This window comes from Chiloscyllium plagiosum, unplaced genomic scaffold, assembly GCF_037043375.1.
Source record: "Chiloscyllium plagiosum isolate Xiang-an unplaced genomic scaffold, Cpla_swu_hap1 HiC_scaffold_48, whole genome shotgun sequence".
Classification (NCBI taxonomy): domain Eukaryota; kingdom Metazoa; phylum Chordata; class Chondrichthyes; order Orectolobiformes; family Hemiscylliidae; genus Chiloscyllium; species Chiloscyllium plagiosum.
Genome location: NW_028270186.1, coordinates 6603306 through 6627016, shown reverse-complemented (window position 1 = coordinate 6627016; position 23711 = coordinate 6603306). Strand labels below are relative to the sequence as shown.

Genomic DNA, 23711 nt, shown 5'->3' with positions numbered 1-23711 from the left:
GTTTTCAAACTATGTCTTGTACAACTGAAACATAACACCGGTACTTTTATATTCATTTCATTATGAAGAATAGCATCCTTTGCATCTTCTTAATTATGTATTGTACCTGCATACTGTTATGGACAAGGCCAGACCCCCTCAAAACATTTCAAGGAAGTAGCCCAGCCCCTAACTTGGCTGGTTGTTTTAAGTAGGTGTAACATGGATATTCCAGGAGGGATGCAGTTGGTCAAACCACTCAGTTTTAAACAAAACATAATTTATTTACAAGGTTACCGAATGAAACACAAGCAAAAGAGAACAGAATACCGAATAACTCAACCTCTCCGAAAACCCTACAGACTATTCCAACTTAATGATGCTGTTCCTGATACTTGCAGCAATTCCCATAATCACAGGCGTTTACAGGAGAGAAGTGGGAGAAAGAGTACCAGCATGGACCTGCTTCTTTGGGTTCAGCAGTTTTACAACTGCCTGACTGCTTTCAGAGAAAAGCTAGACAAGTGTTTTTTTTAAAACGTAGAAGCCTTTTTCCTGAGGCAGTATCTGTTAGCTATAATCAAATTGACCCTAAAACCCATCAACCCCAGGCATTTTAGAATCTGTGTCTTTTATGGTCTCTCTGGGAAGAAAAAGCCAAGCACAACATAACCTTGTTAAAGGAGCAGCATTATTACAGTACTAACTTATGTAACTACTGCACTAGAGCACCTAAATCTCTCTGCATTTCAAAATTCTCCATTTAAGTAAGAGAAACATAGAAAATGTGTGAAGGGGTAGGACATTCGGTCCTTCGAGCCTGCTCCCAATTCATTATGATCATAGCTGATCATGCAATTTCAGTATTCCACTCCCACTTTCTCTACATACCTCTTGTTTCCTTTAGCCGCAAGGGCCATGTCCAGCTCCCTTTTGACTGTTTCTAATGAGCTAGTCCCAACAAGAATTCCACAGGTTCACAATTCTCTGCGTGAAGAAATTCTTCCTCATCCTCTGATGGGTTTACCCCTTTTTTAAAACTGTGACCCCTGGTTCTGGATTTCCCCAATATCGGGAACATTCTTCCCACAGCCTGTCCTATCAGGATTGTATATGTTTCTATGAGATTCCCTCTCATTCTTCTCAATCCTATTCAGTGCTAGCTGAAGATGAATGGTCTGTTTCAAGATTTTGCTTGGCAGTGGTAGGGTCGAGGGAGTTTTTGCTAAGTTCCACAGAACAGCACTGTCATGTCATGCATCTCTGATTTTCTTCACAAAACCACTGTTGGCACCATGATTGTATGTGCTGTTTTGGTTTGGCAGTTCATCACCATCAGTCCTCTTTTCCATAGCTCAGTTTGAATCAACCTGTTCAGAGATGTTATTACACACCCTTTGGATTCTCATGCAGAACTCAAATGGCTCCAGCCAAAGACTGCGTAACATCATTAGAGCTTAATGTGACATGAGCATTAACTCCTTCAGAATTACCCTTGTACAAGAAGCATGATGGACATTCACTGTAATATCAGGATCAGGTGAAGGAGGGTCTCCATTTAAAATCCTATCTGCTGATCTGTGATAATGCAGTAAATATGCAGTGCTGTGTAGGAAGGCTGGGATAGCTTCTTTGGCCAAGACCCAGAGCTGGCTGGAACCAACTACGTCAAGCTGATGCAGGGAAACTGGAGAAGAGATTAAAAAATGAGAAAATAGGGAACATAAGCACCAAAGTCATTCAGATCAATTCCAGTCAGAACAGTACTTATTTTGTAGCTGTGGTATCTGTAGCATTGATTTTAAAATCCTAATGAGTGGTTTTGTGTGCAGACTGGTGTCTTGGAAAATGTATTTTTGACCCATAATATGTCAATAGAAAGTTTTTCCACTTGTTATTTTGCAAACACAAAAAATATGAGTGAAATTCTAGCTTCTTCTAACAGCTTTTCCTGACAGCTAGAAGACCTAAAAATGCTCGGAAATAGATTGCAAACCACAATTGCCCATTAAAGATCTGAAATATTGGTGCTACTGCAGGCAACTCAATTTGTAGATTGATGTCTTGCTGGTTGGATTTACTCAGATAACAGAAATACCAGTCAAACTTGGAAACAAAACTGTACCATTGTAATCAAAAAAGAAATTATCGGTTCATTAGTTCAGAGATCTATAAAATATCACTCATCCCTTCACTATGAGAAAAATAAAGCCCAACACATTGCTCATAGAAGTTGTCAACAAGGCTGTATGAGACACATGTCAATATGAAAATAGTGCACAACAAGCTTACTAGGTGAGAAATATATAACGTTTCACGTTGCTTCACCAATATTAGAGGGTGGGGTCACTGTTCAATCCCCATGTACTGGGATAGCAGTTTCTGCTTCTGAGAAATTATTGACCATAGGCTAAGCATTCAGGCAATAAAAAGAATCTTGTTGAAAACACAAAGTGTATCTCTTCACAGCCTCATTGGAAACCTTCAGCAGGAGGTGGCAAAAGACTTCCTGACAATAGAGCATGTGCACACATGTAATTTGCCATCAGAAGGTAACAGAGAAGAACGACATATGAACAACACTGACAGAATATTGAGAGCGGGAGCTACTCCTTTGCTGTTGGGTATAGCTTGGAACAGTCAAGGCATGAGAGGCACAGGCTAAACAATAAAAAGATGACAGATTTTAATTTACAGTCCCTCAGACTAATTTTTCATCACCTCAGTTAAGTGAATTTGGGCTTAAGTGTTGACAGGATATCAACTCAGCATAAGATCAAAACAGCATGATCTTGGAATGTCTCAATTGACAGGGTAAACCTTAATCAATATGGGCTTCAGAGGGAGTGAAGAAGAGAACAGACAGATGTGGTTCAACAGCAGTAGCTGCACATTAAAACTGAAGTGTTTTGATTCATCATAACATCAGTCAAAAACCCTAGTGACAAGGAAGAGACAACAAGAAGGATATTGTGAGAAAGTGATAAGAGGTGAAAAGAGTGGTACAAATTGGTGAAGGTTGATTGAGTTGTTTTAAACAACCCGTTGGATGTCATGGACATAATTCGCCCCTCCTTGGAGGTCGCAAGAAGGGGAAATAATTAGGCATAGTTTGCCCTGAAAAGAAACTAATCTTCTCAACAGCTCAGCAATTAAGTATTTGAAGAGTGTGCCGATGGATGACTTTCTCACTTATTAGCATTAAGGACCCTTAACTGATCAATCAAGGAAGGTCGCAACTGTAACCTTCTGATCACCTGCCACCTCATTGGGCAAGAAAGGGACCTGATTTCCCGACTGTGAAATTATGTGACCTACCTGCTGAGTTGCAGAGGTTGGCAAGAGATGGAAGTTGGCAGTGGTAGATGACTGAAAGCTCTAACCCCTTCTCTTTCCTCTCACTGTGACTCCAATCCTATATAAAGAAGAAAAAATAAGTTTTTGTTTGGATAACCCAACTTTAAGATCCAGCAGATGCTGACCTCTGATTGGTTGCTGAAAATGTGTTGCTGGAAAAGCGCAGCAGGTCAGGCAGCATCCAAGGAGCAGGAGAATTGACATTTCGGGCATGAGCCCTTCTTCAGGAATGAGGAAATTCCTGAAGAAGGGCTCATGCCCGAAACGTCGATTCTCCTGCTCCTTGGATGCTGCCTGACCTGCTGTGCTTTTCTAGCAACACGTTTTCAGCTCTGATCTCCAGCATCTGCAGTCCTCACTTTCTCCTCTGATTGGTTGGCAGGTTCTGAAGTCTGGCTCACCAGGGTAGAGGCCTGTGAAAGGGTAAGAAACTTGGCATTGTTTACCTGTCAGTCACAGAGTCACACAGCATGGAAACAGACCCTTTCGTCCAACTAGTCCATGCCAAACATAATCCCGAAATAAACTAGGCTCACCTGGCTGCTCCTGGCCCATATCCTTCCAAGTCTTTCCTATTCATGTACTTCGCAAAATGTTGTAATTATGCCCACATCTACCACTTCCTCAGGAAGTTCATTCACACGCAAACCACCCTCTGCGTAAAATATTTGCCCTTCATGTCATTTTTAAATCTCTCTCCCCTCATTTCAAAAATATGCCCCCTCATCTTGAAATCTCACATCCTAGGGAAAAAAAAATACCTTTAACACTATCTGTACCCCTCATGATTTTATTCACTGTGTTGATAATGAATTCTTAGAGGTGACAGCGTGGTGCTGGAAAAGCACAGCAGGTCAGGCAGCATCCGAGGAGCAGGAGAATCGACATTTCAGACAAGAGCCCTTCATCAGGAATGAGGCTTGTGAGCCGAGGGGTTGGAGAGATAAATAGGAGGGGAGTGGGGCTGGCAGGAAGGTAGCTGAGATTGCGAAAGGTAGATGAAGGTGGGGGTAATGGTGATAGGTTAGAGATGAGGGTGGAGCGGACAGGTGCAAGAACGAAACTGGCAATTCCAAAACTTCATTTCAATTTGCTTGAAAGCAACTTCATGGAAAAACATTCTCAATATATTTATTCAATACACAGCAAAATGCAGTTTTTTTATGGATCCATAAAACAGTACTACATGTCCACCAGTGCCAAGGAACATACATATGCTTCAACAGAGAAACCAATTATTCCAGAATGCTACAGTCCCTAATAAAGACATGACAACTTCAACTTGGTTGCAAAATGAGTTGCTGCTTACACAAACTAATACACTTCCTTATCTACAATTAGTCTACTGTGCAAGAAATTGTAAGAATGCAACGACATGTTGCAATTACAGTGAAATGTGTTCCTGATAAGCATGTTTACGAACAGCTCTTCATGTCAGCTGCTAACTTTAGATAGATTTTCCTGTCGTACACTTTATCGATTGTACCTACGTAAATGTCAAATTTATTTTCAAGATGAGTAATCTGGTTGTGACACAGCAGCAAGTAAGTTGACAGACAGGGACAGAGAGACCCAAAACAGCCTGCAATATTTTGTTCCTTTTTTGTGAAAAACTGCACAGGTCTTGACAGCTAAGTAATCAACATATCTAACCTGACCACTCACTGTGAAAAATGACACAAGTATTTAAATAGTAGAAAAGTCAAGTGCAAGGATAGACAGTTCACAAAAAGATAATGCACCCTTGACTATTCTGCTCCTTGACCCTCTTCTTAAATTTCTTGCCTGAGGAATACTTCCAGGAGCAGCTGCATCAGCCCTTTAATGACGGAGCAAGCAGCCCATAATTTTGATAAAGACCAGCTAGTGGAGGAGAGCAGCTCCCAGCAATGCTGCCAAACAAGGAAATGCTCACCTTTGAAGACTATCTATGTAAGTACAGCATCCTGATCACAAAAATCAGAAAAGTTCCTTTCCTAGAGTTTGGCTTTCAAAAAGTCATCGCTTTTCAAGACCTATTAGCACTTATTTCACTGAATCTATCGTGAATATATTATGACAATAGCAGAGAAAAATTGTCTTCATTTCTAGAAATGATGGTCAACCTCCATTCTTGTTCCAAAGCTCCATCCAAGGCATTTGTGTCATCTCACAAAATTAAAAGTACCGCAAGATTTAAACAAAAACACAAAATGACACAGAAACTCAGCAAGCTAGTAGCACGTGTGGAGAGAGAAGCAGAGTTAAGAACTTTAGAATCGTAGAATTTTACTCAACCGAAGGAGGCCACTTGGCCCATTGTGTCTGTACTAGCTCCTGAAAGAGCTACCCAGCTAGTCCCATTCACCAGCCCTATCTCTGGTTTTCTTGTAATTAATCACTTTCAAATATACATCTAGCTCTATTTTGAAACCTCCCATTCCCATCTCCACCACTCTCTTTGGCAGCGAATCTAAATCCTCACAACATTCTGGGTAAATGGGTTTCTCCTCATCTCACTCCTCGCTTGCTTGCTGACAATCTTGAAATTGCAATCTCTACTTACTGATACACCTACTAATTGAAACAGATTATCCTTCTTTACCCTGTCAAAATTGTTCATAATTTTGAACATCCCAAAAGGGTCACATGTAAATCTTCTCTGCTCCAAGGAGAGGAAGCCTCCTTTCTCTAATCTTTCCTTTTATCTAAAATCCCTAATTTCTGGTATTATGCCAGTAATCCTCCTTTGCACTTTCTCCAGGGCTTTGACATGCTTCCTTAAATAATGTGCTCAGAACTGAACACAACACTCAAAATGATTTACAGAGGTATAGAATCACTTTCTTGCTTATACACTCTACACTTCTCAATTTATAAACCCAATGATCCCATAAACCTTCTTAACAATTCTTTTAACTGGCCTGGTCACCTTCAGACAATTATGCACTTGAACCCGAAAGTCTGCTCCTGTACTCCCCTTAAAACTATACCATTGAACATGTCTCGTTACTTCCAGTTTCTTCTACCAAAATGCAGTACCTCACATTTCTCTGCATTGAAATTCATCTGTCTGGTGTCTGTGTCTGTCCATTTGGCCAACTTGTCAATATCCCTCTGACGTCACTCATCTTCATCCTCACAATTCACTATTCTCTCTACCTTTGTATCATTTGCAAATTTAGAGATTTTGCCATCAACACCACCATCTCCAAATCGCTTATTTAAATCAGAAAAAGCAAGGGTCCCAACATTGATCCCTGGGGTCACCATTTTCAACTTGTCTCCAGTCTGAGAAATGCCCAACTATACCTATCCTCTGTTCCCTGCCTTTTAGCCAACTTCCAATCCATGCTAACAAGGACCCATCAATCCCAAACATTTCTAATTTGCGAACCGACCTGCCATATGACACCGTATCAAATGTTTTCTGAAAGTCTACATAAACAATATCCACAGCAATATTCTCATCCACTGCCTATGTCGACTCGGCAAAGAAATCAGCAAAATATGTCAGGCATGATCTGCCCTTTACAGGGTCATGTTAACTTTCTGGTATTAACTTTGTCTTCTCTGAGTCTATATTAATCCATCTCTTAATATGCCCCCCATCAGTTTTCCCACAATTGATGTCAAGGTGGCAGGTCAGTTGTTCTCAGTTTTGAATCCAACTCGGCTCTTCTTCTGAACTCATCACTATATTAATGGATTAGTTTTTTTTAGATTAGATTACTTACAGTGTGGAAAGTTTTGCTGGAGAAGAATATTTCATTTCCATAATACAGTGCTTGGGAAAAAGACAAGTAAGTGTGGGTAAAAATTATTCCCCCAGGGAGTGATTGAAAGGGGCAAGGAAGCATTCCTCATCTCAAAGTGTGCATCATTTCATTATATCCTGGGTTACATGCCAATTAGCTGCCTCACGCCTAGTACAGTTCATTGCAGTATATTCATCTCATTTTATGTTTTATTCCTTCCGACATGAATGATTGTTTCTGGTACATGGCATTCCAATGCTGTTAGATGATATATTAATACTTATTACACAGCCCAGTTACATTTTTTACTCTTTGGTTGTATCTCTTCTATTAGAATTGGTGAGATTGCTTTGCAGTCTGATGTGATGAATTTATATCACTTTGTGATTTATTCAGAAAGTGTGCCTTTTCCTTTGAAAGGTGCCTTATGATACAGATTGACCCTTTTCACACAGAACTGATTTAATAACCCTAACACAGTAGGCACTGTAAAAGGTGATTGATTGTCTGTATAGAAATATTCCAGTTTAAGGGATTCTGCAGAGATTTAAAATATTATTTGTGTCAAATAATATGGACGTTATACATAAGACAATTAAAAACTGTACAGACTTCACACGTATCATATTTCAAGCATCATGTGACATGTCGCTGTGTTGAAAACAAGGCAATGTTTTGGAATGTGGAAAGTTTTCTCATAATCTAAATTGACAAAGCAGCTACATAATCTGTCCCCCACTCTAAAAAAGGACAGAAGGAAGGTCAGATTTATCCTGCATTCGGATCTACAGCCTGAAACTTGCAAAAACCTTGTAATCTGTGAACCCTCTTCATAAAATAAACTCTAATTTGGATTTATCTCAAGACATTTTTCGAATACCATTCAGATGAAATGGCTTCCATCTATTGTGAAGATAGATCCTCCAGGATCCAGGAAACAATTATGGTTGGTTGGGGATGAATCTGACAAACTGAAATTGGAAGAAAGTGAGGACTGCAGATGCTGGAGATCAGAGCTTAAAAATGTGTTGCTGGAAAAGTGCAGCAGGTCAGGCAGCATCAAAGGAGAAGGAGAATCGACGTTTTGGGCATAAGCCCTTCTTCAGGAATGAGGAGGGTGTGCCAAGCAGGCTGAGATAAAAGGTAGGGAGGAGGGACTTGGGAGAGGGGCGTTGGGAATGCGATTGGTGGAAGGAGGTTAAGGTGAGGGTGATAGGCTGGAGAGGGCTTCTTCCCGACATCTCCGCCCCCACCCCCTCTCCGGCCTATCACCCTCAGCTGAGGAAGAGATCGCTGGGCCTCTTGCTGAGATATTTGTATCATCAATAGTCATGGGTGAGGTGCCAGAAGACTGGAGGTTAACTAACATGGTTCCACTATTTAAGAAAAGTGGTAAGGAAAAGGCAGGGAACTATAGGCCTGTGAGCCTGACATTGGTGGTGGGAAAGTTGTTGCAGTAAGTCCTGAGGGACAGAACTTACATGTATTTGGATTGGCAAGGACTGATGAGGGATAGTCAACATGGCTTTGTGCATGAGAAATCATGGTCTCACTAACTTGATTGAGTTTTTTTGTAGAAGTAACAAAGAGCATTGATGAGGGCAGAGCAGTGGACATGATCTGTATGGACTTCAGTAAGGTATTTGACAAGGTTTCTCATGACAGACTGGTTAGACAGTTCAGAGCACACGGAATACAGGGAGAACTAGCTACTTGGATACAGAATTGGCTTGAAGGTGGAAGACAGAGGGTAGTGGAGGGTTGCTTTTCAGACTGGAGGCCTGTGACCAGCGGTGTCCCACAAGGATCAGTGTTCGGTCCACTCCTTTTCATCATTTATATCAATTATTTGGATGTGAACAAAGGTGGTATGGTTAGTAGGGTTGCAGACAACACCAAAATTGGAGGTGTAGTGGACAGCAAAGAAGGTTACCTCAGATTACAACAGGATCTGGACCAGATGGGCCAATGGGCTGAGAAGTGGCAGATGGAGTTTAATTGAAATAAATATGTGAGCTGCATTTTGGAAAGGCAAATCAGGAAAGGACTTATACACTTAATGGTATAAAGATTTGGGGAGTGTTGCTGAACAAAGAGGCCTTGGTTCAAAGTTCCTTGACAGTGGAGTTGTAGGTAGATAGGACAGTGAAGAGGGCATTTGGTATGTCTGCCTTTATTGGTCAGTGCATCAAGTATAGGAGTTCAGAGAATCAGAGAGTCCCTAGAGTGTGGAAACAGGCTATTAGGTCCAAACCAATCCTCCAAAGAGTAACCCACCCAGACTCATTCCCCTTCCCAATTACTCTACATTTACCCCTGACTAATGCACCTAACCTACACATTCCTGAACACTATGAACAATTTAGCATGGCCAATTCACCTGACCTGCACAACTTTGGATTGTGGGAGGAAACCGGAGCACCTGGAGGAAACCCTTGTAGACATGGGGAGAATGTGCAAACTCCACACAGACAGTCGCTTAAGGCTGGAAACAAACCTGGGTCTCTGGTGCTGTGAGGCAGCAATGCTAACCACTGAGCCACTGTGCCACCCCAGGGAGGTCATGTTGAGCCTGTATATGAATAGGAAGGGTTTAGAGGGATATGGGCCAGATGCTGGCAAATGGAACTCGACTTATTTAGGATACCTGATCGGCATGAACATGTTGGACTGAAGGGTCTGCTTCCGTGCTGTATAGCTCTATGACTCTATAACTCAAAGTCAACACTGGGAGTAATGCAATCCATTTTTTTGTGTAATGGCCATCCTTGAAAGGCAGAAATGCGAAGATACCTGACACAGCATAAGCAATGGTCAAAGCAAGATATGATTATGCCAAATGTACACCTGATGACTTATACAAAATACTTTTGATATATCACAAAAAACTGCCTTATATAGCAAGTTGGCTCTGCTTATGAAGCAAAATACAGTAATTCTGCACATATCAGAATTAAAGTACCTGCTGGTAGTCAACATGGATAAGGGTCCTAAAACTTATCAGATTTGATACACAAACCATTTTGTCACTATTGTTGAATTTAGCTAAAGTAGAGGAGTTAATGTGTTGATAGGGAAATTAGGCAAAGCTTCCTCATCTGTAGGGTGTTGTTTGCAGTGAAGCAGGGGGTCTATGTTGAAGCAAGTAGTGCAAGTGAGTTCCAGTTGTATCACTGGAAAAATAAATTGTTCCAAAAAGGAGGTATGGACTACAAAAACAAACTAGTTTATTACATTACACCCAATTTGTTGTCCTTGAAAATTCTCCTTATTTTCTTTACTGAATCTTTTGGATTTAATAGTTTCTCTCATGTAAGTCACTCATATCCTTTAAAATGTCTACCCCGTGATATGTCCTTTGTTTTGCTTTCCCTGATCACTGATTTTGCTTAGAAAATACAGGAAGATTAAATCATATTTCCAGAGGGTACTGATCAACTGCCTACATCTGTTGTTTCTTTGCAATTTTCAAGTTACTAATTTTAACTTCCCCTGTGAACTGATACCTGTGTATTATTTAAAGCAAGACTGCAGGTATTGTTAATTTTTTTTTTAAATATGTATCACAGTTTTAAACACTTATCCATGCCAAAGCCATAAAACATTGAAGTGCAGAGCATAGGCGATTTACACCACTCATGGCCTTGTTATAATGCAATTTTTGCATGCGCATTAGTTATAAAAAATGTAAGTCATATAAATCCTTTCTGAACCATTATTAAAGATTCCACACAGCTCTGTAGAATCTTTTCTTTGTACTTAACCCTATTTATCCAGACTGGACTTGAAGTTGAGCGATTTGTAATTTGATCCATGATATTTGTGTCAAATGCTGACAATTGTATCCTTGTTATTCCTTGAAAATGCAGTGATTTAAAGGTACATATCAATGTCATAGAACTGGTTGGATTTCCAATACATGCTGCTACTCCTTTCACTCAAGGATCACTGTCCAACACTTGCCTCAGTTTACGGCATTCTTGCTCTAAATCAAGAGAATATGAGTTCAGCTCCACTCTAGGATTTGAATATTTGGGCTAGTATGACACTCTAGGACATTAAGGGAGTGCTGTCTTGTCTGAGATACAATCATTCGGTTGAGACAATAAGTTTTCGGTCCTCTTTGCTTGTTCCCCTGCTCCATGTGGATGATGAAGATTCCATGGCCTTATTTCAAGAGAAACAATTAATTCTGACCAATATTGCAACATTATCAAGGCATACAGCCCTGGTCAAAATGAAAAAAAAAGGTGAACTCCATTGGTTCCAGAACTAACAGGATTGGTAACGATTGAATGGGTTGGGATTTTTCTCTTTCATCAAGAGAAGAGTTGAGGAAGACCTCATTGGTCTCCTCAAAATAATGAATAAGTTGCACAGGGTATTATTTAGGCTCAATATGAACTTCCTCTCTTCTTACATCATCTAACAGCATCAGTATACCCATCTATTCTTTTTTTTCTGTCATGTACTGATCAACTACCCTTTCAATGACCTTTCTCCATGATTTGGTTTACATTTAAAAATGCTATCACATTATCCATTGACCCTGATGTAATAACTTCTCACTAATTTACTTTGACCACTTTTGAAGTTCTGCGATATAAAATATTCAGTGTCATTACTAAAACAAGCACATGTCTCTCAGTATCTATTTTATTCAAACCAGGTCAGTTCCTTGCATTATTTTCCCATATTGCTCCTTTAAACTATCATTCAGCAGTATTTCATTTAACTCCTCTTGCTGCACACTTCCCAAAGGGCTAAAGATTAGTGCTTTTAATGTCCTCCTCTAATATTTGCCAATGCCTCAAGCTACATCGAATACCATGACCACAATTGAACTACATCATGCACAATGAGGTGTATTGAGTGCATTATGATATATCAATACGAGGGTTAGACCAAGTGAACCCAACATCAAATATATTTCAGTTCTAATCTGCTACATGGTGCACTTTACTTCCTTCCTATTTTAGACAGCCAAGATTTGGATGGACTTTCAGTCACTGGCAACAGATATGACTTTATAATTTCCAGATGAGAAGAGGTTCTGAAGATGTAACTAACGTGCATTGTGAGGACAGATTCAATGCAACAGGATGCATTTATATAGTATTTGAAACAAGAGGCCTTTTTACAAACAGAATAGGAGAGTCGGTGCTGGATCATCGAAACAGATATTCAGATCAACTCACCTCAAAAAGATTTTTGAAGGTGAAGAAGTGATTGTTCTCCACTGGTTTATTCAAACACTTCAATCAATATGTATGTAGCTATCAGCAGCCAGCCATCTATATTGTGTTGTGTTATGTCCAACAGCTAGCCCACAATCTATCTTTAAGGGATATGCATTCATATGACCAGTTTCCTCCAAACAGGAAGGCAATGACCGAATGGTATTATTGCTGAACTGTTAATCCAGAGACCCAGGTAATCTTCGAATCCCATCATGGCAAATGGTGAAATTTGTATTCAATAAAAATTTGGAATCAAGAGTCTAGTAATGACCACAAAACCATTGCTGACTGTCCAAAAAACCCACCTGCTTCACTAATGTCCTTTCGGGAGGGAAACTGCTATCCTTACCTGGTCTGAACTACATGTGACTCCAGACACACAGCAAAGTAGTTGACTCTCAACTACCCCCTGGAATAGCCAATAAATGCTGGCCTCGCCAGCAATACCCTCTTGAATGAATAGAAAAAAATTCCAGTGTGTCATAACATGTGATCTGATAGTATAGAGGGCTCAGTCTCCATCTGACTGAGTCCTTTCCCAGCATGATATGTTGAGGGAAGCATGCTGCAGTTTACATCTAAATGCTTTGCTTCAGCCCAGAGACACAAACGCCTCCAACTGTAATAAAAGTAGATGCCAGTAGGAGTGAGAAAAATCGATGGAATATTTCAGTCCGACATTACACACATCTAGTGCTTTTATTAAAGGAGCAAACATAAGTATCATCTGATCAGATATGAATATTCTCCTGAAGGTAAAATGCCTATCACTATGTTAATGACAAATTATGAGGACAGAACAGATTTAGGTTAATAATGCTAGCTGATTAGAAAGAATCAATTCCCAGATACTGACATGATATTGCATCATATGGCAGTGCAGTGCGAAGCAGCAGCATCTGCTTGGAAAAAACTTATTTGCAGACATGTGGAAACCTCAATGAAGATTATGCAGCCCTGGATCACAAAATATTTGGAAGAGTCACAGCAAGAAATTCATTTGGGTAATCTGCAAATTCAATAATTAGGATGCAGGCTTACCTTCATTCCAGTTAAAGTTCAAGACCTATCAAGCTGTAGGCCCTGTATTGCTCTCAGGTAAGAATCCAAATTTCCCATTGTTCAATAAGTTAGCTACTGTCTTTTAAACAGTGACCTTCCTTTTCGACTAAAAGTAAGTTGGATCAGGTGGTGCCTGACAATGAACCATAGTTGACTTGCAAGCCATTCTAAGACATGAATGCTATGTGGGAAGTGGCCCACATTTCATCATTGCCCAATTATCCTTGCTCAAATCAAATCCTAGTAAGCAACAAACAATGTTTTCACACTGTATTGCTGCATTTTCATAAAAAACCAATGGAGAAGGGAGTACTATACCCTGTACAATTAATACATTGAAGGCAACTGTAAATGGCCAATTGTCTAACCATTCCAAAACATGGGACATTCTTCTTGAAGTACAGAAGACAATGAAAGAGAATGAAGCAAGAGAATGACTGCCACTGAGCACTGGACCAAAAATGAGAGTGAAAAATCCAGTCAGAAATACCTGTATCTGGATGTCAGCCAAAGTTTCTAAAATATGCAACCAGTCCATACTTTATGAAATCATTCCTGATCATACTGCGATGTAAAGGAACAGAAGCTAGCTCAGACCAATGCACAACATGCCAACCATGCATGCAGACAGTATGAAAGAAAACACCAATGGTGATGATGCAATGATGCTGAGAGACTGCAACCAGCAGTAAGAAGAACAACACATAGCTCTCCAGATATGTATGCAATCACCAGATCAGGACAGTTGTCAAACTTCCTTACTTGAGAAAGGATATACCAGCATTAGAGGGGGTGCAGAGAAGGTTCGGTTGATTCCAGAGTTGAGGGGGTTGGCTTATGAGGAGAGACTGAGTAGAATGGGATTATGTTCATTGGAATTTAGAAGAATGAGGGGGATCTTATAGACAATATAAAATTATGAAAGGAATAGATCAGATAGAAGTAGAGAGGATGTTTCCATGGTGGGTGAAACTAGATCAAGAGGGCAAAGCCTCAAAATTAGGAGGAGCAGATTTAAGGCTGAATTGAGAAGGAACTTCTTCAGCCAGACGGTTGTGAATCTGTAGAATTCCATGTCCAGTCAAGTAGTTGAGGCCTCCTCACTGAATGTCTTTAAAGCTAATTTTTTGAACAGTAAAAGAATGAAGGGTTTTGATGAGAGGGTGGGTAAGTGCAGCTGAGGCCACAAAAAGATCAGTTATGATCTTACTGAATGGTGATGTGGGCTCAAACGGCCAGATGGCCTATTCCTGCTCCTATTTCTTATGTTCTCCAAAATATTACATTTAAGTTTGCTAATCATATTGTTGCAAAGTTGGGTGGAGTAATTATGGATTACGAATTTGGTGTTTTGTAAAATTGTAGAATCATAAAATGGGGAAAGCATTGCGTGGTCCCTTTAAACATGGTGCTTCTTGATACCAATGGGAGGGTACGATGTTGGGGAGTATAAACCCAGGGCATTTTGAAAATGGTCAGAGCAACTGCTACCAAACAGCTGAGCAACTGCCATAGAGCCAGAGAGCTAATTGCCCATCTAACAACTTGCTCTAAAAGTAATAAGAAAGCATTCTCTATCAAAAGGTACCTTTTCCTGTAAAAGCAGTAAAAAGAAAGAATAAGACCCGGGAAATCAGCAGACAGAAGATTGAAGACAGTGGAGAAGTCAGAGACTGTATGGACTTGAGATTAAGTTAATGTAATGTTTAATGATTGTGTTATTGGAGCAGCATTTTTATGGAGTTGGGTGAAATAGTAATTAGTGGAAGAAAAGGATTTGTAATTGCTTTTATTTAGTGTTCTGTTAGGAAAATAAATTATTTTTCTTTACATAATGTAAATTAGGAGTTCTCTTTCACTCCTTCACACTCTTAACAGATGTCGAGGTGATGCGAGCTGTTGTGGGTGTTTGGTTTCAATTACTGAAGGGGTTCAGTCTCTGCACTGAATTCAGGAAACACTCGCTATCTTAAAGTGCACATACACTCTTTTGACTTTGTCACAATATCTTCTGAGCTTGAGGAAAACTTGGAGTGGGAGGGGAGGAATCCAGTGATCATAGTCCACACAAGTACCAGTGACAAAGGGAGGATGAGGAAAGAGTTTCTGCTGAGGGATTACGAGCACCTCAGGCCTAAATTAAAAATCAGAACTAAGAAGGTAATAGGCCGCAGAATACTACCTGTGCCTTGTGCAAATTGACTTGGATAAACAAGATGAGAGAGGTGATTGTGTGCCTCAAGGATTTGTGTGGGAGTATGAATTCTGATTCATGGGCACCAACACCAGTATATGGGAAAGGCTCACTTGAACCATGTTGAGACCAAGATTGTGGCGAATCATACAACAAGGGTCGTAGATTGAACTTTAAATTAATTAATGAGGGGGAAGGGTTCCAATGAAGGGAATCTTAAATGAGAAAGAAACAGCAAGGTCCTTTGGATCAAACACCAAGTTGTTGTTGGCAGAAACCACTCTGGGCATCGAGTTTATTCAGCATATTTGGTGAGATAGGAAGCTACAGATTAATGAGGTGTGCTGTGCTTTTCAGAAGCAATAATCCCCCTTCATAAGCAACTTGCTGCTGTCTCTTGAGAAACTCAGCTTGACACCAGGGCAGATGAATAAAAGATGCGGTGAGTTGTTCCCAACATCAAGAAAGGCCTTGCTGAAATTGTCACATGACTCTGCCACAAATCTGACCGTGGCCAACATTATATACGCCCTATGAAAGATACCACCCAATTTCCCTTGCACAAAATTAATTTAAAACTGATTAATTTATACAATGGCTTTCTAAATGTCCATAATAATGGAGTCCAGCATTTTTCCACTGACAGATGTAAATCTAACTGGCTTCGAGTTTCCTGTTTTCTGTTACCTCTTTTCTTGAATGGAAATAGTCTTCAATTATGTCATGACCTCTCAATCCTTCCCACATTTATTCACGATACTATTACACATAACAATGAGACTCAGACGCCAACTAATTTGAATTCCAAGCCGAGTAATCTTCTTTGGTTGTGTGAAGCATAAAATCAAATTCTCACATTCCAAAAACTCAAGAATTCTCATCCAAATTCCATTCCAGACTCACTGATCCAAAGAGCAACCTCTAAACAAAGCTCGCCCTTGTTCGAAAAATATTTCAGTGCATGAGATCACATCAGCTGTTATCAGCATGTTACAGACACCAACAAGTGTGGACAGCATTGTCTCATCTTGCTCTTCTCATCAGTTTCTTCAATCAATGAAAAGTATTTTTTTTTTATAGATATTTTTATTAGAAATTTAACATTTTTACAAGTTTACAAAAATAAACAAAACTCTCAAGTACAAACATTGATATACAATTAAATCTTAAATATATAATAGCCAAAATTTAACAAAAGAAAAATACCGAGAAAAAAAAACAAAACTCAACTAACCACTAATCTAACCTACAACTAACCAGAGTGAATATTTAAGTCTCTTACATTATTCAAATAAGAGAAAGAGAAAAAAAACAAAAAAACAACGGATAACATAGAAATTGGGTAGTGAGATACATGCTCGGAATGTGTTAACATCAAATGTAACAAAACCCGTATTCGTGCGGGATTCCTCTCCTAAGGGGCCCCGGACCAGCCAGGTTCGTAATCTCAATTAAATAAAAGCCCTTGTTAGGATAGCCAAAATATCTGTATTCATATAATTCAAGAAGGGCTGCCATATTTTAAAAATAATTCGGTCTTTCGGTGCACTATATTTGTAAGGAAGTCAAGGGGAATACATTCCATAATTAATCTCTGCCAATTTGAAAGTCCAGGGGGGCCCTCAGCCACCCAGTTAACAAAATATTTTTCCTTGCACAGAAAGAGAGAATAGAAAATAATCTCTTCCCGTGCATGTCCAGGGAGGAAAAGTTCGAAAAGTCCAAAAGGAGAGATACAGGGTCCACTTTAATTTCCGTTCTTAAAATTTCTGTCAGGGTACTTGCTACTTTAGTCCAGTATCTACGGATCTTATGACAGGTCCATAGGCAATGTACAAGAGTGCCCACCTCTATTTTACACTTGGGACACATTGGAGATGCTCTTGCCTTAAATTTTGCCACTCGATCCGGTGCTATATGAGCCCTATGAAGTATCTTCAGCTGGATAGCCTGAGTTCTGTTACAGTTGGTGATTCTTCTGGCGTTTTCCCAAATGTCATTCCACGTTTCTATAGAGATTTCTAGTTCCAATTCTTGATCCCATGTTTTAAGCAGATTGTTCATATCTCCCGATACTTCATGTAGTAAATGATAAATGGTACTGATGGAGGATATCCCCATTGGCCGTAGCACTCTACATTCTCTATCTGATTTATAAAGACTATCTAATAACGTAGTCTTCTTCTGTATATAGTCTCAAATTTGGAAGCATCGATAGAGGTCTCCATTAGGTAATCCGAATTTCTGACGCAGCTGTTCAAAAGACATCAGGACCCCATCTTTAAATAGGTCCCCTAGACATGAGATACCCGTGGATCTCCAGAGTTTAAAAGTGGCATCTGTAAACCCCGGTTGGAATCCCCATGCTCCCACTATCGGCGCATAGGGGGATGTTTTATGTGAGTTGCCCTCATTTTGCCGCATTATATTCCAAGCTTTAATTGTGTTTAGTATTATAGGGTTTTTACAATGATCCGTAATGATTTTCCTCGTCTGAAAATAAAAGGTTAATAAGTGGGTATTTTACTTGAGAAGCCTCGATGTCCAGCCAGATTGATTGTGGATCAGACAAGACCCAATCAGCTAAGTAACTTAATGGGAAACATAACTGATATTTCCTAAAATCTGGGAAGTCCAATCCTCCCCTTTCCTGTGGAAGCTGTAGCTTCTTCAGCTTAATGAGGGGCCGTCTATGATTCCAGATAAAGGAACCCAACCAGCCATATAATTTACATAGTGCCAGCCTCGGCAGCATCACCAGAAGCATTCTCATAGGATATAGGAGACGGGGCAGGACATTCATTTTGATTAGTGCTATTCTACCCAACCAGGAAATTGGAAGGTCTCCCCATCGCTGGAGGTCCTGCCTTATCCTTTCCAGTAAATGCACAAAGTTAGCCTTGTATAACTGACCAAATACTGGGGTAATAAAAATGCCTAAATATAAGAAACCCTCCAGGGACCAACGAAAGGGAAATGGGATCCATCCACTAAGTGGGGTATCATAGCAAGGCCACGCATTGGCATAGCCTCCGATTTTGAGAAATTAATTTTATAGCCTGAGAATGCACTAAATGTATTAATAACTTGGATTAAGCGAGGTACAGACATCTGAGGATTACTGAGGAATAGAAGAACATCATCTGCATAAAGGGTAATTTTATGTTTACCTGTCCAATCCTCGGGGCCATTATATTAGGATCAGCCCGTATAGCTTCTGCTAGTGGTTCAATTATTAGCGTAAATAACAATGGCGAGAGAGGACATCCCTGACGGCAGCCCCTATCCACACTGAAGCTATCCAAACCTAATCCATTGGTAACCACAATTACTTTGGGATCACTATACAATGTTGAGACCCATTTGGTAAACACCTTTCCAACACCAAACCTTTCCAATGTGTAAAACAAATATGACCATTCAACCCCATCGAATGCCTTTTCCGCATCTAATGAAACTACTATTCCTGGTATCTTTCCCTGATGGTAGGCTTGAATCATATTCAAAACCCTTCTAATAGGGTGCAGGACCTGGAATGTAGGGAGGTTAGGAACATGGCATCAATTTCAAAGGAGGGTGCCTGTAAACAGGAAAGTGGTTTGAAGTGTGTATACTTCAATGCAAGAAGTATACGAAATAAGGTAGGTGAACTTGCAGCGTGGGTTGGTACCTGGGACTTCGATGTTGTGGCTATTACGGAGACATGGGTAGAACAGGGACAGGATTAGCTGTTGCAGGTTCCAGGGTTTAAATGTTTTAGTAGGGTCAGAGGTGGGGGTAAAAGAGGGGGAGGTGTGGCATTGCTTGTCAAAGATAGTATTACAGCTGTGGAAAGGACGATGGATGAAGACTCGCCATCTGAGGTAGTTTGGGCTGAGGTTAGGAATAGGAAAGGTGAGCTCACCCTGTTAGGAGTTTTTTACAGGCCTCCTAATAGTCCTAGAAACGTAGAAGAAAGGATTGCGAGGATGATTCAAGAGAAGAGTGAAAGTAATAGGGTGGTTGTTATGGGGGACTTTAACTTTCCTGATATTAATTGGGAAAGCTATAGCTCAAGTTCGTTAGATGGGTCAGTGTTTGTCCAATGTGTGCAGGAGGGTTTCCTGACACAATATGTAGATAGGCCAACAAGAGGTGAGGCCATACTGGATTTGGTTCCGGGTAATGAACCAGGCCAGGTGTTAGAATTAGAGGTAGGTGAGCACTTTGGGGACAGTGACCACAATTCGGTGACCTTTACTCTAGTGATGGAGAGGGATAAGTGTGCACTACAGGGCAAGAGTTATAGATGGGGGCAGGGAAATTATGATGCTGTGAGGCATGACTTAGGATGTGTGGCCTGGAAAAGTAAGCTTCAAGGCAAGGGTGTAATTGATATGTGGAGCTTGTTCAAGGAGCAACTATTGAGTGTCCTTGATAAGTATGTGCCCGTCAGGCAGGGAGGAAAGGGTCGTGTGAGGGAGCCGTGGTTTAATAAGGAATTGGAATCCCTTGTTAAATGGAAGAGGGCGGCCTATGTAAAGATGAGGCGTGATGGTTCAATTGGGGCGATTGAGAGTTATAAGGTAGCCAGGAAGGACCTGAAGAGAGAGCTAAGAGCAGCAAGGAGGGGTCATGAAAGGTCCTTAGTTGGTAGGATTAGGGAAAACCCTAAGGCTTTCTATAGGTATGTCAGGAATAAAAGAATGACTAGGGTAGGAATAGGTCCAGTCAAGGATAGTAGTAGTGGGAAGTTGCGTGTGGAGGCTGAAGAGATTGGGGAGACACTGAATGAATACTTTTCGTCAGTATTCAATCAGGAACAGGACATTGTTGTCAATGTGAGTACTGAGTCACAATTAAGTAGAATGGATGGCTTTGAGGTATGTAGAGAAGAGGTGTTAGAAATTCTGGAAAGGGTGAAAATAGATAAGTCTCCTGGGCCTGATGGCATTTATCCTAGGATTCTCTGGGAAGCAAGGGAGGAGATTGCAGAGCCATTGGCCTTGATTTTTATGTCCTCGTTGTCTACAGGAGTAGTGCCAGAAGATTGGAGGCTAGCAAATGTGGTTCCCTTGTTCAAGAAGGGGAGTAGGGATAACCCTAGTAACTATAGGCCGGTGAGTCTCACTTCTGTTGTGGGCAAAATCTTAGAGAGAATTGTAAGGGATAGGATTTATGAACATCTATATAGGAATAATGTGATCAAGGATAGTCAGCATGGTTTTGTGAAGGGCAGGTCGTGCCTCACAAACCTTATTGAATTCTTTGAGAAGGTGACTAAGGAGGTGGACGAGGGGAAAGCAGTAGATGTGGTGTATATGGATTTTAGTAAGGCGTTTGATAAGGTTCCCCATGGTAGACTACTGCAAAAAATACGGAGGTATGGCATTGAGGGTGAGTTGGAGGTTTGGATTAGGAGTTGGCTGGCTGGAAGAAGACAGAGGGTAGTAGTTGATGGCAAAGGTTCATCTTGGAGTGCCGTCACTAGCGGTGTTCCGCAAGGATCTGTTTTGGGACCATTGTTGTTTGTCATTTTTATAAATGACCTGGAGGAGGGGTTAGAAGGTTGGGTGAGTAAGTTTGCGGATGATACGAAAGTCGGAGTTGTAGACAGTGAGGAAGGATGTGGCAGGTTACAGCGGGATATAGATAAGCTGCAGAACTGGGCAGAAAGGTGGCAAATGGAGTTCAATGTAGCTAAGTGTGAGGTGATTCACTTTGGTAAGGGTAATAAAAAGATGGGGTACTGGGCTAACGGTTGGATACTTGGTAGTGTGGATGAGCAGAGGGATCTTGGTGTCCATGTACACAAATCTTTGAAAGTTGCCACCCAGGTAAATAGTGCGGTGAAGAAGGCATATGGCGTACTGGCTTTTATTGGTAGAGGAATTGAGTTCCGGAGTACTGAGGTCATGTTGCAGTTGTATAAGACTCTGGTGCGGCCACATCTGGAGTATTGTGTGTAGTTTTGGTCGCCATACTATAGGAAGGATGTGGAGGCACTGGAACGGGTGCAGAGGAGGTTTACCAGGATGTTGCCTGGTATGGTAGAAAGATCGTATGAGGAAAGGCTGAGGCACTTGGGGTTGTTTTCATTGGAGAAAAGAAGGTTTAGGGGTGACTTGATAGAGGTGTATAAGATGATTAGGGGTTTAGATAGGGTCGACAGTGAGAATCTTTTTCCACATATGGAGTCAGCTATTACAAGGGGGCATAGCTTTAAATTAAGGGGAGGTAGGTATAGGACAGATGTTAGGGGTAGGTTCTTTACTCAGCGAGTCGTGAGTTCATGGAATGCCCTGCCAGTAGCAGTGGTGGACTCTCCCTCATTATGGGCATTTAAGCGGGCATTGGATAGGCATATGGAGGATAGTGGGCTAGTGTAGGTTAGGTGGGCTTGGATCGGCGCAACATCGAGGGCCGAAGGGCCTGTACTGCGCTGTATTCTTCTATGTTCTATGTTCTATGTTCTATAATATTATTGGATGATCTACGGCCCTTAATAAACCCAGTCTGATCCTCCTTTATGATATGTGGCAGTACCCTTTCTAGTCTCAATGCTAACGTTTTAGAAAGGATTTTAAAATCTACATTTAGCAAGGATATTGGTCTGTATGTCGTACAATCTTCTGGATCCTTTCCTTTTTTAAGGATAAGAGAGATATTTGCCTCTTTCAGCAAAGGCGGGAGACAGCCCTGACTATATGCATAGTTATACATGTCCATAAGTGGACCAGCCAATATTTCTGTAAATTCTTTATAGAATTCAGCTTGAAAACCATCTGGGCCTGGCGCCTTACCGCTCTGAAGTTGTCTGATTACGTCAAGTATTTCTTGGTCTGTTAGGGGAGCATTTAAGACTGATACCTGTTCCGGAGTTAGGCCCAGAAAGGTCAAATTTTTAAAAAATGATTGCATCGTCCTCGTCCTATCTTCACAATCCTGCGATTTATATAACTCAGAATAAAATTCTCTAAAGATCGCATTAATCTTTTTATGATCATGAGTCAAAATACCCGTACTTTCCTTGATAGACATGATAGTTTGAGGGGCCTATTTTTTCTTTGCAAGAAATGTTAAGTATCTACCCGCTTGTCACCAAATTCATATAACCTTTGTTTTGCAAATAATATTTCCCTCTGAGCCGTTTGGGTAAGCGTAGTGTTTAGAGCTGTCCTAACGTCCGTAATCCTTTGCAATTAAGGTCTATCAGCGTATGCTGTTTCAGCTACTTTTAAGCGAGCTTCGAGCAGACGCTGTTGTTCTCCCTTTAATTTTTTCTGGGTCGCTGAGTAGGAGATGATAAACCTCGCGCATAAGCTTTGATGGTCTCCCACATCATTGATGGGTTGCTAGCCATATCTAAATTAATGTCGAAAAAAGTTTTAAATTCTTGAGAGAAGTACTTTACAAACTTACTATCTTTCATTAGGAAGTGGTCCATACGCCAGTGCTGAGGGGATGTCCCGTTGTTCCTCGCCTTGGTTTCCATATATACAGCAGCGTGGTCGGAAATTGCTATACTACCTATTTTACAGGATGATATGGAATTTTAAAAAATCGAGGGGGCAAAAAATATATCAATTCTGGTATGACATTTATGTGGATTGGAGTAAAAAGAAAAATCTCTGCCCTGTGGATGAAGACATCTCCACACATCTACTAGTCCAAATTCTTTGTAGAAAAACAACAATTGTCTAGATCTGGGAGATACGCCTGCAATACTCTTGGGAATCCTATCTATTTCCAGATCCATAATACAATTAAAGTCTCCCTCTATAATTGTATGACGTGCACCAAGAGCCATCAATTTTGAGAAGGCTTCCGTTATAAATTTAAAGGGGTGTGCCGGGGGACAGTACAAATTTAAAATCCCACATTCCTCTCCATTTATAAGGGCTTTAATCAAAATATATCGTCCAGATTCATCTTTTATCTGATTGAGGATTTTGAAAGGAAAATTCTTCCGAACAAGAATAACAACTCCCCTGCTTTTTGAGCTAAAAGAAGAAAAAAAGGCCTGATCAAATCCGCCCTGTCGTAATTTCAAGTGTTCGTTATCCAAGAGGTGTGTCTCTTGTAGGAGAGCTCTATCAACCCTTTCCTTCTTAAGATTTGATAATATTTTCTTCCTTTTGAGTGGCGAATTACTCCCCTTGA

General features: G+C 40.6%; 1 long non-coding RNA gene across 1 annotated transcript in view; it reads right to left on the bottom strand.

Moving 5' to 3' along the window:
* The window catches only part of LOC122543062 (uncharacterized), a 392191-nt gene that overhangs the window by 57583 nt on the left and 310897 nt on the right, over window positions 1-23711 (bottom strand). The window contains exon 7 of the long non-coding RNA XR_015754927.1: window positions 3298-3394. This is a non-coding gene — a long non-coding RNA (uncharacterized LOC122543062). The remainder of the gene's footprint in view (window positions 1-3297; window positions 3395-23711) is intronic.